Genomic DNA, 13,870 nt, shown 5'->3' on the forward strand with positions numbered 1-13,870 from the left:
AGGCTGTGTTTCTAAAGCTTGTTTATGAGGACATCATGTGAGACAATCGTAGGTCATGTATATATCTTCCTCCTTGGTCCACAAGGCTGGTTACCTTTTCAGAAAAGGACACTAGATTCATCTGGCTTAAGTTTTTGATGACGCCAAATTATTTGGGCTGTTTGCTTAATCCTTTGTCATCTTCTGGGTACATGTGGAATGATTGTTCCTTTGTTTTCCTGCGACCATGGTCAATCCGTCCTGTAATTCCCACATCCTCCTTCTGCAGACGTCTCCTCTCTTCCACACAATACTGAAAAGAATCGGTAGTGATTAAAAGGTTTTGCTGGCATGGCATTATTATAATGACATAAGCCCATGCACACCCACCCCCCTGTGGGAGGGCTGGGTATCTCAGCTGGATTCTCATGAGTTTTGGCAATTGCCAGATCTTCCCCATCTCTGGGAAGGTCAGTGGTTGTTCAGTGCAAGCAATCCAGCTACAGATGAGAAATAACCTCAGGCAGATGGATGTGAGAAATGAGGAGGGGAGAATTAGGCCTCTGAATGACAGCAGGGTTTTTGACTAGCTGATGATAGCATGGTATACAGGAAAGCCATTTAAAAAACCTGCTGTTGTGAGAAGGTGCATTTTACTGGAAGTCTTCTTTTTTGCTAACAGCTGTTTGCAAGCAGAAAATGAGAAGTATGATTTAAACCTTCCTTTCCAGACATGTTTAGTTTTGGATGATCCTGAATCTCTCTGTGTTTCAGGGTGTTATTTTCTCAATCCTGGTTACAGATGATGTCCAGAAATTCCTCAAAGTCAGGGAAAGTGATGGTGTTTGTGTTCCCTCCAGGACTTTGATTCCTTCTAGATATAGGGATTCAATTGGGGGCGGACGTTACTGCAAGAGTATCAGGAGGGAAGATAATAATTTACTTAGAATATTTAAAGAGACTTGGGTAAAAAGCGAATGTGAAGTCAGCTAGCTCTCCTATGCTTCTGAAGATCTTCTTAATCTGAAGTGCTCTAATATATATATTGTACATGTTTTCAGAAGAAAAATGAAAGTAGATGTCACCAAATGTGTGTATCTGAACATCACCTTGTTAAGTCTAAGTTAGTCACCCTGGGCTTTATTTACACCAGTGGAAATAAATAGGTCCCTCTAGAAGGTAATTCATCAGACCTACTTTGTTTACATCTCTTCATGAGTCATTCTCGTGAAGTACCCATAGCTCTCAGTTGGGTACAAGCAGAGCCCAGGATGGCTTGGATAGCTTCAAAATGTCCATGTTAAATAAGAAAACTGTTCATCGAGAATGTCTGCATTTGTTTTAAGAAATATTAAGAAGTTTTGGGTCATTTCAGTCTTTGCTTTAAAAAGGTACAGTACAAGCAGTAATAGAAGAGGCTTAGAAAGCAAGTTAATACGCTTTAGCTGGAGGCTGTTGAGCCCAGGAGGATTCAAGAATATTCAAATTTCATTCTTCTGAAAGGCAAACTAATTACCATCATCAATTTTAATGTTACAAAGCTTCAAGCAAATGCAAAAGTATTCAAAGACCAGCCATTTATGCTTTGCATTCAGTACAGAAGTAGCTGAACATTTGTTTTCCTAATCTTTTATGCCTACTTTATTGTCATATGTTGTTTGACATTCAGGAAATAACACAGTGTTTTAATCAACAGCACAGGATTGCATTAGAACTTGATGGCCCATGGCTTAATGGCAAAACGGAGTAATTAAAGCTGTGGCGTAAGTAATAGTTGGAGGCAAGTTCTGGTAAGATTTCTTCTGCAAAAAAGGGAACTTGCAGGACTCACCCACTCATGTCCAGGGACACAGAGGTGGAGGAGTCACTTGTACTGCTTTCCTTTGTCTGGAGCTGTGTAGTGAGCCCACCAATAACTAGACCTCCAAGTAGTCATGCATGATGTAGTACAGCGCTCTTTCTGAGGTGCAGCCTATGGTGAAGATAGTAGTGAGACCATTGCCTAGCTTGTCAGACACACTACTCATGAGGCTGGTAGTCCTGTAACTGGACTAAACAACAGTGTGAATACCATTATTACTAAATATCAAAGCTGCTTCTGGTGCAGGCAGAGGAGGATATCTCTGCCCTGACCAGCCCCACATCGGTATCATGTGTCCCTGGCAAATCAGTGGGAGGATTTTGATTCCAACCAAGAAGAAAATCCATACTGAAACAGCCTGGTATGAGATAGGTTTCATGATGTGTCCTGGAGCCCTCTTCCTCCTCTCTCACTGTCACAGGTCATCTAATACAGCAGGTATGAAAAATGGCTTAAACTTTAGCTTTGCTGTCATGTCCGATACAAAGCATGTTTTAAAACTCATGTCAAGCGTGTCTCATTTGTAACATCTTCCAGATATACGTAATAAAGTAAAAACCAGTTCTGGTACCTTAGAAGAACATAGTCATCCTAGAAGTGTTTGCCATCAACACCCTTGCACCCTGCCAGTCTCCTGAGTTTACCTATGATGCATAGCCGTTAGAAAAAAAGAGCGTCGTGGGAAGGAAGAGGGTGACACCATTTTCTTTCTGCTGGCTCTGCTTTTCATAATGCCACCACCTCATAGGTTTGAAAGTGTTTGAAAGTGAAAGCTTTCAAACAAATGCTCATGTGCCTAAGCCCTTCAAACGAATTAGGGATTGAGATGACACAAACAGGGGTCTCCGAGGACAGTGCGCCACAGAGCCATGGAACTTGGCTGGGTCTTAGGAAGAAAAGGGAAAAGCGAAGCTACACCAGCGATGTGTTGAACAATGACTTGCACATCTCTGGCACCGTATTTCCACCAGCAAATTGAACAGGGCGCTTAGAGCTCTTCCTTTGTCAAACATAATTATATTACTTAATAGAAAAGCTCTCTCTGCAATGTTTTTTATCCCCCTATAGAATTCAATATGCATTCATTCTGCTTCTGAAAAACGGCTTCAAAAACCATAAAGATAAGACATGCTTATGGTTTGTAGCACAGCGTGTTCTGTCCCTCTTCCATAGGGCATTTCCTCAGGGCAGTTTCTGAAGGAGTTCACTCATTTCTGTTAGTTTTCAGAATGATTTGGACTTGGGTATGGATTGCAAGGGTCATCAAGGGAAAAAAAAAATCCTGAGCGAAGTGTGCTCTTGTTCATACAGTGATTGCTTCAGGTCATACCTTCCTCATATAGGCTGAATTAAATTTTGGGGTTTTTAAAAAGGATAATGTGATTGCAGTAGCAGTACCGTGGCAGGCAAAAGGAAACCTGCAATCCATATCCCTTTCGTTGTTTAGTGTGGAATGATTAAGAGCAGAGGATCAGATATTTATCACTGCACCCAAACCTGACCCTGTGGTACTTGCTTTGGGAATTAGAAAAACTTTCTTAAAGTATTCTTTAAGACACTGGTTTTGGTCCATGGATAAATTAAGTGACTTTAGATCCTACATGGTACTTCTCAGCTGTCTTGTAAAAGTAGTATTTTTCTGTGTTACAGTGTAATAACTATCCTAAGTAGTAAAAATAATGCGGTCCCTCTTCTTCCCACTTCTTCTTTTCTTTGTGGGATGTAGCTTTGCCCTCTGTCTGTCTGTGTATTTCTGCTGGTTAATAAATAAGGAAGGAAGAATCACATCTCTGATCTTTGTGGCCTTTCTCAAGAGGCTCAGCCCCGAACACAGGGTCCTAATATCCCTCAGAAAAGGACTGAATTGTCGTTCTCTTCACATATACACTAGAGATACTCCACAGTCAGTCTTCAATTTCTGTATCTCATATATGATGGACAGAAGAGATAAAATACTTATGCACTGAAATTTAAAGTGCAGATAACCTCATCAGTCTGGAGCAGTAGAGATGAGAAGCAGCCCACACTTACCTGAATAAAAACATTGCCCTGGCTGTAATAGCATTCATTTTTTCATTCGTGTTGCTCCTTGCACAGAAGGATTATCTGGGAAAGAAAAAAAATCATTTAGAAGACAAAAATAAATGCATTTACCTAACAACTAATTGGATGTATTCCAGTACTTGATGAACCCTCGGTGGAGCAATTCTTATTGATTTGTAATGGAACCTACCAAAAGACCTTTTTCAACTGTAGATGTGCTGTCTGTGAGACTGAAACTGGTGAACGGTATCACGCTCTGTGCCTAGAAGCCTTTCTGCTCCTGAGATCAAAAGAAAAATTGTTTTATTATTTTCCTGTCCTTTTCATATACTGGTATCAGTTCAAATAATTCAGATGCTTCTCAAGTGAAGTTGGCAAAGGCTTCAGCGTGGGAGAAATTATTTACTTGTGTATGCAGGTTTGCTACCAGGAGGTATTCCAAAAAATAACCATGCTAATTATGGGCTGAGATAAGGTCTACATAGTCTGGCTTAAGTTAATCATAAACTAAGTTCTACTGGGTTGATTCCTGCCTTGAAAAAAAAAACCCAACAAAAAAACCCCAGCTGCTTTTGTAATTCAGACCAAAGTTTCAACAGGAAAGGATTAAAGGTCCTTGTACTGAGAACGGCTGTACCACTGACTACTTCTGTGCATGCAGAACTGTGGTCAGGTTTTGCCTAATGATCTCAGAAGGCTATCTTGTAGTGACCTGATAGCATCAATTTTTGCTCTGAGACCATTTAGATGTCCATACTGATAAGTGAGCAGATTCCAGGAAAGGCAACCCCTCCTCCCCCGCCATGGTAGTATTTAGAAAGTTATTCAACCAAGAATGGGAAAAACACACTGAGAGCATTGCTAGATGAATATTGATCTAATTGAAAGAGAGTGAGCGGTAAAGCTGATGTAACAGAAATTATGGGAATAGACATGTCTGAAAATACTTTAAATTTATGGTGTTCTCACTTATTTTTTATCCTCTAGAGCATTATGATTTACATTCAAACAGCCTGATAGGTTTGAATTTTAAATGAACCTGGCTTAGAATTATGAATAAGGCCATTAAGTATTGCCTTAATAACCTTTTATTGCATGGAATGACTTCTATAATTGCAGAGGGGAAAAGAACTCCAAGCATTTGCATTTGTGTAATTGATGGGCAATTTACAATGTTTGTTTTCTGTTTTCTGGGGAGAAATGAAAGGGCTCTAATTCTGTTGTTGACATTTGTTTTTCTCTAATGGGATTTTCAAAATCCAGTCCCATTGATCTGGAGTAGTGTGCAGAACTTAAAGAAGCAGCCAGCCAGTTTGAACCTGGGAAGAGGGAGATCCCAGAATTTCGTGGGATGAGAAGTGTGGCTCTAGCTTGGGCAAAGGAGTTTGTGCATGCTTGCTGCTGCTCTGTAGGGTTGTCACCTTCACTGGACTTACTAGAGTTGCATGATGTACTTCATTCTAAGGTTGCAACAGCCCACTGACAAACCCTGAATAACGGATATTCCCTGGGGATAAGGAAATGAGAAAGAGTTCATTAGAAAAATGTGCTGCAATATCTGTCCTTTACATGGGGAAATACACAGTTCCGCTGGTAAGTGTGACTGCTGAATCAGAGCAAGTACTAACTACACAGAATAGGAGGGTCAGACTGATTGGCATCATCTTGGCATTGCAAAGTGACATTCAAATGCAGCAATGAAGATTAAAAGAGTGCAATGAAGATTAAAAGATTTGCAGTGAATCAGAACCTCGGTTGACCTGAGTTATGCTAGAAGTTTAACTTGATCCTTATAATGCTGGCTTTAAAAATCTCTTGAGGGATTTCACTTTCCACTCCAGGTTCCTTCAGGTCAAGGCTAAGTTGTGTTTTACTGGTTCTGCCCATGCAGTCCTTGTTTGTGGATAAATATTATGAGTGTTCTTAGCCTGGCAGTTTTCACGAGTGCTAAACAGTTCTTAATGTTTTAATTGATTTTGGCCAACAAATGAAGAAAGCGGAAAAGAAGCTAGAAGCACAAGGCAGTGCAAGATAGAAGTTCCAGTATTCAGATTCCGCTAATGCAGACAAATTTCTTAGAAAAAATACTCTGATTGAACAAGAGCTTGAATTAGTCCAGTGTGGAAGTGGCAGAAGGTGAAGAACACCTAATGAAAAGCCCCCACAGTAATAGAAAGATTTGGTAAGGCACAAAGCAGAAACTTCAAAATCCTCTGAAATGTCCAAGTATCAGGAGCTTGGGAGCTTACTTTTACTAATAACACGTCATGTTTTCTAAAGATGCTCAGAAATTAATTAACTGCAATGTATGACCTCTTGTTTATAACCTCAGTGATATTTGAAGAACTGAAAGTTTTAACTCTGACACCAATTTTTGAAGGTGTTTTAGAGGAGATCTGGAAAACTACAGATAAATACATCTCCTGTGGCTGTACAAGGCAAATCACTAGCAACAGCACTAACGAAAACAGTTAGTGTAAGCATGGATCATTGTGCTATATAGGGGAACAGCAAACACTGCAAAAGCTATATTCTCAGAATATATTTCTCAGAAATGTATCAGAGCTTTTTCTCTGAAGAGGCCAGCAGGGATGTTGATATAGGAGATACAGCTGCTTAGACTACCAAAAGACATGCAACAGGCTTTAAAGTAGGCTGCTGTGGACATTCATTGTTGCACCTAAATGAAGAGGGAAGAGAAGTGGGAATCTTGGATAGTTTTCACATTGAATGCCAACCAGCAGAGGCTTATATGGCTTTATGTTGGGGCAGAGTGGGGTCAGCGAAGGGTCTGAACAGGCAAAGTGACCAAACTAGCAGTAAGATATTCAGGATAGTAACGGTATGGGCTAAATATAAAGGATCTTGTAATACTGTGTGAAAAAACAGCAAATTCAGCACAGCTAAATAGAAAGTGAGTGAGTTTATATAAATATAAAACCACTTCTAATTTTATGACGTTGGAATCCAAGCTTCCCTTTTTCATGAGATAATGAGACATTGGAGTTATTGCAGACATTGCTAGGAGACTTTGGAAGGGATAACTAAACAGGCTGGGTTTTTTTTTTGTAATTTTATTGTTGCATACTACTGTTGTGCTCCAGCAACCCTGTTTCAGCTCCCAGAAAAGGTATAACAGAGCTGAGAAGGGCAGAGAACAGGGAGTGAAGGGCTAAAACTAAACAAGGAATGACTGAATAGCCATGGACTTTTCAGCCTGGAAACCAGATGACTGAGGAGGGGTCTGGCAGATAACTATAATATTGCTAGTGGGTATGAGGAAGAAGGCTAAGAAAAAGCTGCTGCCTGTATCTTGCAGCACAATAGCTAGGAGACCTCAAACAAAATTTGTGTGGGGCATGTTCCAAACAAACAAAACAAATAATTTTTAGGAAACATGCAAATAAACTGGTGAACTTCTGACATAGGGCATTGTGGCAGTCAGATGTTTAAATTTGTTCAAAATACAACTGGATACATTCTGGGGGAAAAAAAATGCAAAGATGCCAGTTTTGAACCCAGAGGCCCTTGAGTGGGGGACTGGGGCATGTACCAAGGAAGCATCCAGGTACAAATACTGCTGCTCTTGGGCATCAGTGTGGGCCAGTGATGGTGATGAAGCAGTAGAGAATATGAACCTCTGAGCCCCCCCCCAGTATGACTGTTCTTCTGCTTTTCAGATAATGAAAAATACAAAAACAATGGATGTGTTTTGCATCTGGTTCTCAGTAGAGCTTAGACCTGATGGAAAACAAAATTTAGACAAGAGTGCATCCAGACCATGTGACCTCTAGTTATGACTTGTGGGACTGGAGCCACCCCAGCAGACATTATCAAGTATGCTGTTAAAAAAATGTTTTCCCACGATTGCCATTGCATTCAATTTGACAAATACTGTGCAGCCTGTCTCCGGCACTGAAATTTTAATACATTAACTCTAAATGTCCACCAGTTTTCACAGCCTGAGTCTGAGAAAGTTCAGCGCTTTTATTTATCTCCCTGCTAAAGCTAAGAGATTATAGCATATAAATTCAGCTGGTAAGTAGGTTCTGGGAAAGTGTATGAAGAGGTAAGATGTGAAGCTGAATAAGAAAACAGAGTTTTAAATGGCTTACCTTTTTCCTCTTACAAATCTGTGGTGACTTGCCTTTTTATACCTTCACGTGTGGAAGAACAACAAATTCAGCAGTCCTTTAAAAAGATAACCTCAGACCTGTATTTTACACTAAACCAATTTTGAGCTACAGCAACCAATATTTGAGTTACACTTATTATTTACATGCCACCATATTACATGTCTTAGTGCTTCCTGTGGAGCAGCCTGCTACATCCAGGGTAATTGTTTCCAAGTTTCAGTCCTAAATTTGTATTTTGTTTTCAGCAGATGCTATCTGAGTGCAACAGTATGAAATTCAGCCTGCACTGATTATAGCCTGCGCTTGTCAGTCAGTCCCTGTACAGTCCCTGTACACACAAGCTACACCAAGTTGAACTCTACACCTGTGCTACTTCTAGTACCTAAACCAGCTCATTTAAAGCTTCCTTGGGCATCTCTGTTTCTCAGAAGCCTTGATTATAGGTGTAATCTCGACTGAAAAAAACATAACTGGAAATTAAAGCCATATCCCAGGGAACACTGCAGCCTTTCTCCCTTTAGTGACCCCATATACAGCCAAGCTTTGCTGCGGGAGTAGCACCCTGGGATTAATATCCTGGTTCACTGGTAGGGCCACAGTTTTAGGGGCTGTGGCAGATGGATCAGATATGTTATGTAGACCATTGTTGCAGAGGGAAAGAGGAAGATGCTTGATGCTATACAGCAGAACTGGAGATTGAAAAGGTGCTCATCTTCCTGCTGGAGTGGCAGGAAAGAGTCAGTCCTGGTTAGGTGTTAAGCGCAGTTTTCCTTGTAAAAGCAAAAATGTTTTCATTACAAATGTTTGCATAACTTCCAGCAATCCAAGAAGACTGCAGAAAACACCTGAAAATGGGGGGTTTGAAGCTTGATACAGGGCTGTCATCTGTAAATGATAGTCACAGACTGCTGGAACAGCAAGTTGTGTTACAGATCCACTTGTGACATATTTTTGCCTTTTTTCTTTGCTCCTCCAGCATTTTATATGAGCTTGTTGTTACCCTGAGATGCCTGCTAAGATCCTATATAGATCTCACTCTTTTAAAGTACCATAAGGGAAGATTTTTTGGTTGGGGTATTTTCCCTGCCCCCTTCCCCCCTGCCATTTTTATATAAAAAGAAGCTGTGGCACAAAGGTTGATGAACTTGCACACAGTGAGAAATAGGAACAGGTCCAGTTTGCTCATTTCCCCCCTACCTTGGCATGTTATCTGCTTACTTGCATTCGCTCTTGTAAAACAAACTGTGTAGCTAATGTCAAATTTAGGTCTGTGCATTCAAGTTTACCATGGACTGCTGTGCTCTTCATACCCGCTAGCCTCTTAAGTCAAAGCTTTTATCCATTCATCATTTCCCAGAGGCCAGTTCTTGTGTTTGCCATGCAAAGGATGACATATTATCTTTGTTATTTAATTTCACAGTTGGGTATCTATGGCTTCGACATGTTATTCCAGTCACTTTCTGGATACCTGTTCAGGTAGAAGGAAGGAGTGTTCTTCATTGTCATTGACATCATCAGGACCAGCAAAGACACCAGGTAGGGACAGGGCAGGAGATACTGTAGGCCTCTGTCTTTTTCTATTTCATTAATGGTGCAGAAACACTTATAATATTTTTTTGCTACATGTTGGAAAATTACTATCAAGCAGTCTCTTTGGAGGAACAGTAAATGCTCACTTAGGGAGTGCGACCCATGTTGCAGCTGGTCAAAAGGATGGCTTGTTGTGCAGCGTGCATGACAGAAAATATCTTCTGATGCCTCCCCTACCCTTATTCCCCTACGCATTTTAGTAATAACAAGTCACAAAACTGAGCACAGAAATATTTTCCTATTATTTGACTCCCCTCTGTTCATAGCAGTGCCACTCTATATGCCTCACTCTATGTTCTCCCATGACTGCAGGCTTTTTTTCAATAAAATATGCTCAAGCTAAAACTAAAAGTCAATATGTCATGGATCTTAAAAAAAATTATTAGTAACATTAATGGAAGCAAATTACTTCCACCACTTACCATCACTTCCTACCTTCTAACTCACATCTTAAGAACACACCACTGATGCTGCTCTTTCTTCAGTTCAGCATTGGCAGATGTCACTGGAATAAATGTCTTGACGAGCAGTTGTCATAACTTTTTTTCTTCCTCCTTTAGATAGTAACTGACTACAGAAATGCCAGCTTTCCCACACACAGTGTCATATATTTAGAATGCATTATGTATTAAATTACTTTGAAATAGCTGGTACAAACTAGCTGGCATCTCTCTGATAACTCCTGAGGAAGCCAAACATAATATGCACGCACTTTTAAATTATCTATAAGCAGTTCTGTTCTGTTTTCAAGGATGAATGCTCAACTGTATTTCACTTCCAATGCATTTTGTTTAAAGCTCCTATTTAAATGTGAATGTAGTAGTACATGAGGAAAAAAGGAAACTAATGTATATTGTTAGCTTTTCCATGAATTTGCCATAACATCCTCATAGACAAGCTAAGAAAGTGTGGGTTAGATGAGAGGACAGTGAGGTGGACAGAGAACTGGCTCAACAACAGAGCTCAGAGTGATCAATGGAGCAGAGTCTGGATGGAGGCCTGTCACTAGTCATGTTCCCCAGGGGTCTGTGCTGGGTCCAGTCCTGTTCAACATAGTCATCAATGACCTGGACGAAGGCACAGAGTGTAACCTCAGCAAATTCACTGATGATACCAAGCTGGGAGGAGGGGCTGATACACCAGAAGGCTGTGCTGCCATCCAGCGAGACCTGGTCAGGCTGGAGAGCTGGGCCGAGGGGAACCTCATGAAATTCAGCAAAAGCAAATGCAAGGTCCTGCACCTGGGGAGGAACAACCCCAGGCACCAGTACAGGTTGGGGGCTGAACTACTGGAAAGCTGCTCTGTTGAGAAGGACCTCGGAGTGCTGGGGAACAGCAAGTTGACCCTAAGCAAGCAATGTGCCCTGGGCTGCATAAAAAGGAGTGTGGCCAGCAGGTCAAGGGAGGTTATCCTCCCCCTCTACTCAGCCCTAGTGAGACCACTTTTGGAGTACTGTGTCTGGTTTTTGCCCCCCCCCCTCCAGTTCAAGAAGGACAGGGAACTGCTTGAGCAAGTCCAGCAGAGAGCTACCAAGATGGTCAGGGGACTGGAGCATCTCCCTTATGAGGAAAGGCTGAGAGACCTGGGTTTCTTTAGCCTGGAGAAGAGAAGACTGAGGAGGCATCTTATTAATACTTATAAATATCTAAAGGGTGGGTGTCAAGAGGATGGGGTGAACCCTTTTCAGTGGTGCCCAATGCCAGGACAAGGGGCAATGGGCACAAGTTGGAACACAGGAAGTTCCACCTGAATATAAGAAAAAACTTCTTTCCTGTGAGGGTGCCAGAGCAGTGGCACAGGCTGCCCAGAGAAGTTGTGGAGTCTCCTTCCCTGGAGACATTCAAAACCCACCTGGACGTGGTCCTGTGCCCCCTGATCTGGGTGTCCCTGCTCAAGCAGTGGGGGTTGGACAAGATGATCTCCAGAGGTCCCTTCCAACCCCTACCATTCTGTGATTCTGTGAAATTTTAATAGTTTTAGGTTTTATACTTCAAGTAAGAGAATGGAGCATAGAGTTAATTAAAATAATAACAACAAATTTTGAAGGAATTTAAAAGTAGGATCTAAAACTATATTTTTAAAACTATTATCTTGAAAGTGAATGCAAATTATATCTTGTAATGACATTTTGCCACTTTGCCTTTGAGCACTGCTTTTTCTCTATCAACACCCAAAATACTTTGGTAAGAAAGGATAAATGGAGAAACTGTCTCTGCAATCAGAGCTCTGCTTTCTAATCATGAATTGCCCCTGAGTCCATGAATAAAATTTGATAAGTCTTTCCTGAATCTGAAAATGACACTACTTAACTAAAATGTTTTCTTATTAAAATTAGACTTTAAAAAGACATAGAGATGAATAGTGATGATAAAGCTTATAGTATCAAGTTGGGGAAATACTTTTACATGGAATAAGTTTCTAACATGACTGCATAGGCCAAATTAAAATATGAATGAGGGACCGGAAGCACGGCCCTGCAAAAATGGTCTTGTTTGTAAGCTTGTGTGTTTATGCAAACATCTGTCAATAGAGACATTGCAGGGTAAGCAGCTAGGAAACTATCAAGTAAAGATGCACCGCAGTATGACTGACACAATATGTCTTAAAATAGGTTGTAGATGGCTGTTTCGCTGATTATCATCCAAGCAAGAGTTTGGGAGACTCATTTTCAAAGCTACCCCTTGAATAAACTGCATATTAGCATGATCCAAGGTCAAGGGGAAGACTTGCAAACAGAGATTCAGAGAAACCCCAAGAAAGGACCTGGAAATTGAAAAGAAAAGGAAGAGCAGGCTTGAGAAGCTGAGACCCTCTCCTGAGCTTGTATCTTGAGGATGCAAGAAAATGACAACTACTCATGTACAGCTGGTCTGATAGATATGTAGAGATTAGTTAAGTAGGTTAAATATTTCATTTCTGTCTTTAAAAAGCTTTTGAACTGCTTTATTGCTTTTGGCTTCTGCAAATAAACGTGAAAGAAAATGAAAGCATTTATCTTGGCTTTGTGCTAAGAGTGATTTTTTTGGATATTAGTTAACACCAACTTATTCCATGATTATCATGATAATCTCTGGACCACACAGGGACCCTGGCACTTCGGTGCTTTTCCCCATAGCAGGGAAATTGGAATGGGGTGCATTCACTGAAGATGTTGCCAAGCCTGTTTGAAAGTTGGTTACATGGAGTTTTAGTAGAAGGTGTTTCTTCAGATGGCTGCGTGAAACAAAGAGAACCTGCTGAATCCCAGGCAAATCTGTAAACAAGACTTACCTTGAAAATTATAATCAATGTGTTGTAAATAAATGATTGGGAAATGCTGCCTTGGAGAAAGTAAATATCTGCTACCCCAGTACTTGCTCTAAATCAAAAGGTTTGTTATCATGACCTGATTATGGTAATTTAATTTCCATCGTACACAGAACAAAACAAAGTGATTTGCTGATGGGTCTTGGGCACAAACTAAAATCCCAGACTAAACAACTAGTGTAACACCTTAGTGTACTTAGACCTAACCCTAAAGATATCTCACAGTCTATATAATATAGTAGGCAACCTGAAGGACGCTTCACAGCAGCTCTGTCTGAGGACTACTTCCCATAGTGTTCAGGCTCCATTTATAGAAGGGAAGAAAGATTTCCCTCTGCAGCCCAGACCTTTGTCAGTCCCTTATATTCAAGGCTTTTTCATCTCCTCATTTCCACTTCACCATTTACTGGCCCACAGAGAAGTGCCCCAGCCCCTCTCCTTACCCATTGTTGATTGTTGCCATACAGCTCTAGGCGGGTCTGGTATCCTTAAGCATCACCCAAACTCTAGGTGGAAATATACATTTTTTTTCTTCCTTTCTGTTCCTGTATATTCACTTCTACAAACTGTTCACCTCTAGTGTTTGTTTGGATTTTGTAAACAGATGCTTTTATTTGCTTTTAGTTTAACCTTGCTTGCCTTAGAATGGTTTTAAAGTAATTATCTGAACTCTTATAATCCCTTTGGCAGTCTTAAAAAAAAATAAGATACTGGATGTGGTTCAGGTTCATGAGCTCTGTACTATATTCCACAGGTTATCTAAATTCAAAGAGGCTATGTCTCTACCTGTCTCTGGAGGGTAGTTTGAGAGTTGATTAAAGAGGGTTTGGGAAAAAGAAATGTTTCCCACTTACCATCGTCAGTCAGGAAAGATCTCTTGCACGTAGCAAACAAGGAGAAGAACACCTCACCTCCAAGGGAATTTTAAATTTATCCTTAATAGATTGATTTCTT

The 13,870-nt window shown here is 40.7% G+C and overlaps 1 long non-coding RNA gene across 3 annotated transcripts; it reads right to left on the minus strand.

The window, feature by feature from the left end:
* Nucleotides 1-308: 308 nt before the first annotated feature.
* Nucleotides 309-4,368, minus strand: LOC135312874 (uncharacterized). 3 transcript variants are annotated; one of them, XR_010372492.1, is made up of 5 exons: nucleotides 4,290-4,368; nucleotides 4,074-4,163; nucleotides 3,872-3,946; nucleotides 1,811-1,951; nucleotides 309-887 (listed from the first exon to the last, which is right to left on the minus strand). It is a non-coding gene; the product is annotated as an uncharacterized LOC135312874 (long non-coding RNA). The 3 variants fall into 3 exon arrangements; XR_010372493.1 differs by lacking the exon at nucleotides 1,811-1,951; XR_010372491.1 differs by lacking the exon at nucleotides 309-887 and having other exon boundaries at nucleotides 1,527-1,951.
* Between the last annotated feature and the right edge of the window lie 9,502 nt (nucleotides 4,369-13,870).

The sequence above is a fragment of the Phalacrocorax carbo genome, chromosome 3 (genome assembly GCF_963921805.1).
Source record: "Phalacrocorax carbo chromosome 3, bPhaCar2.1, whole genome shotgun sequence".
Taxonomy (NCBI): Eukaryota; Metazoa; Chordata; class Aves; order Suliformes; family Phalacrocoracidae; genus Phalacrocorax; species Phalacrocorax carbo.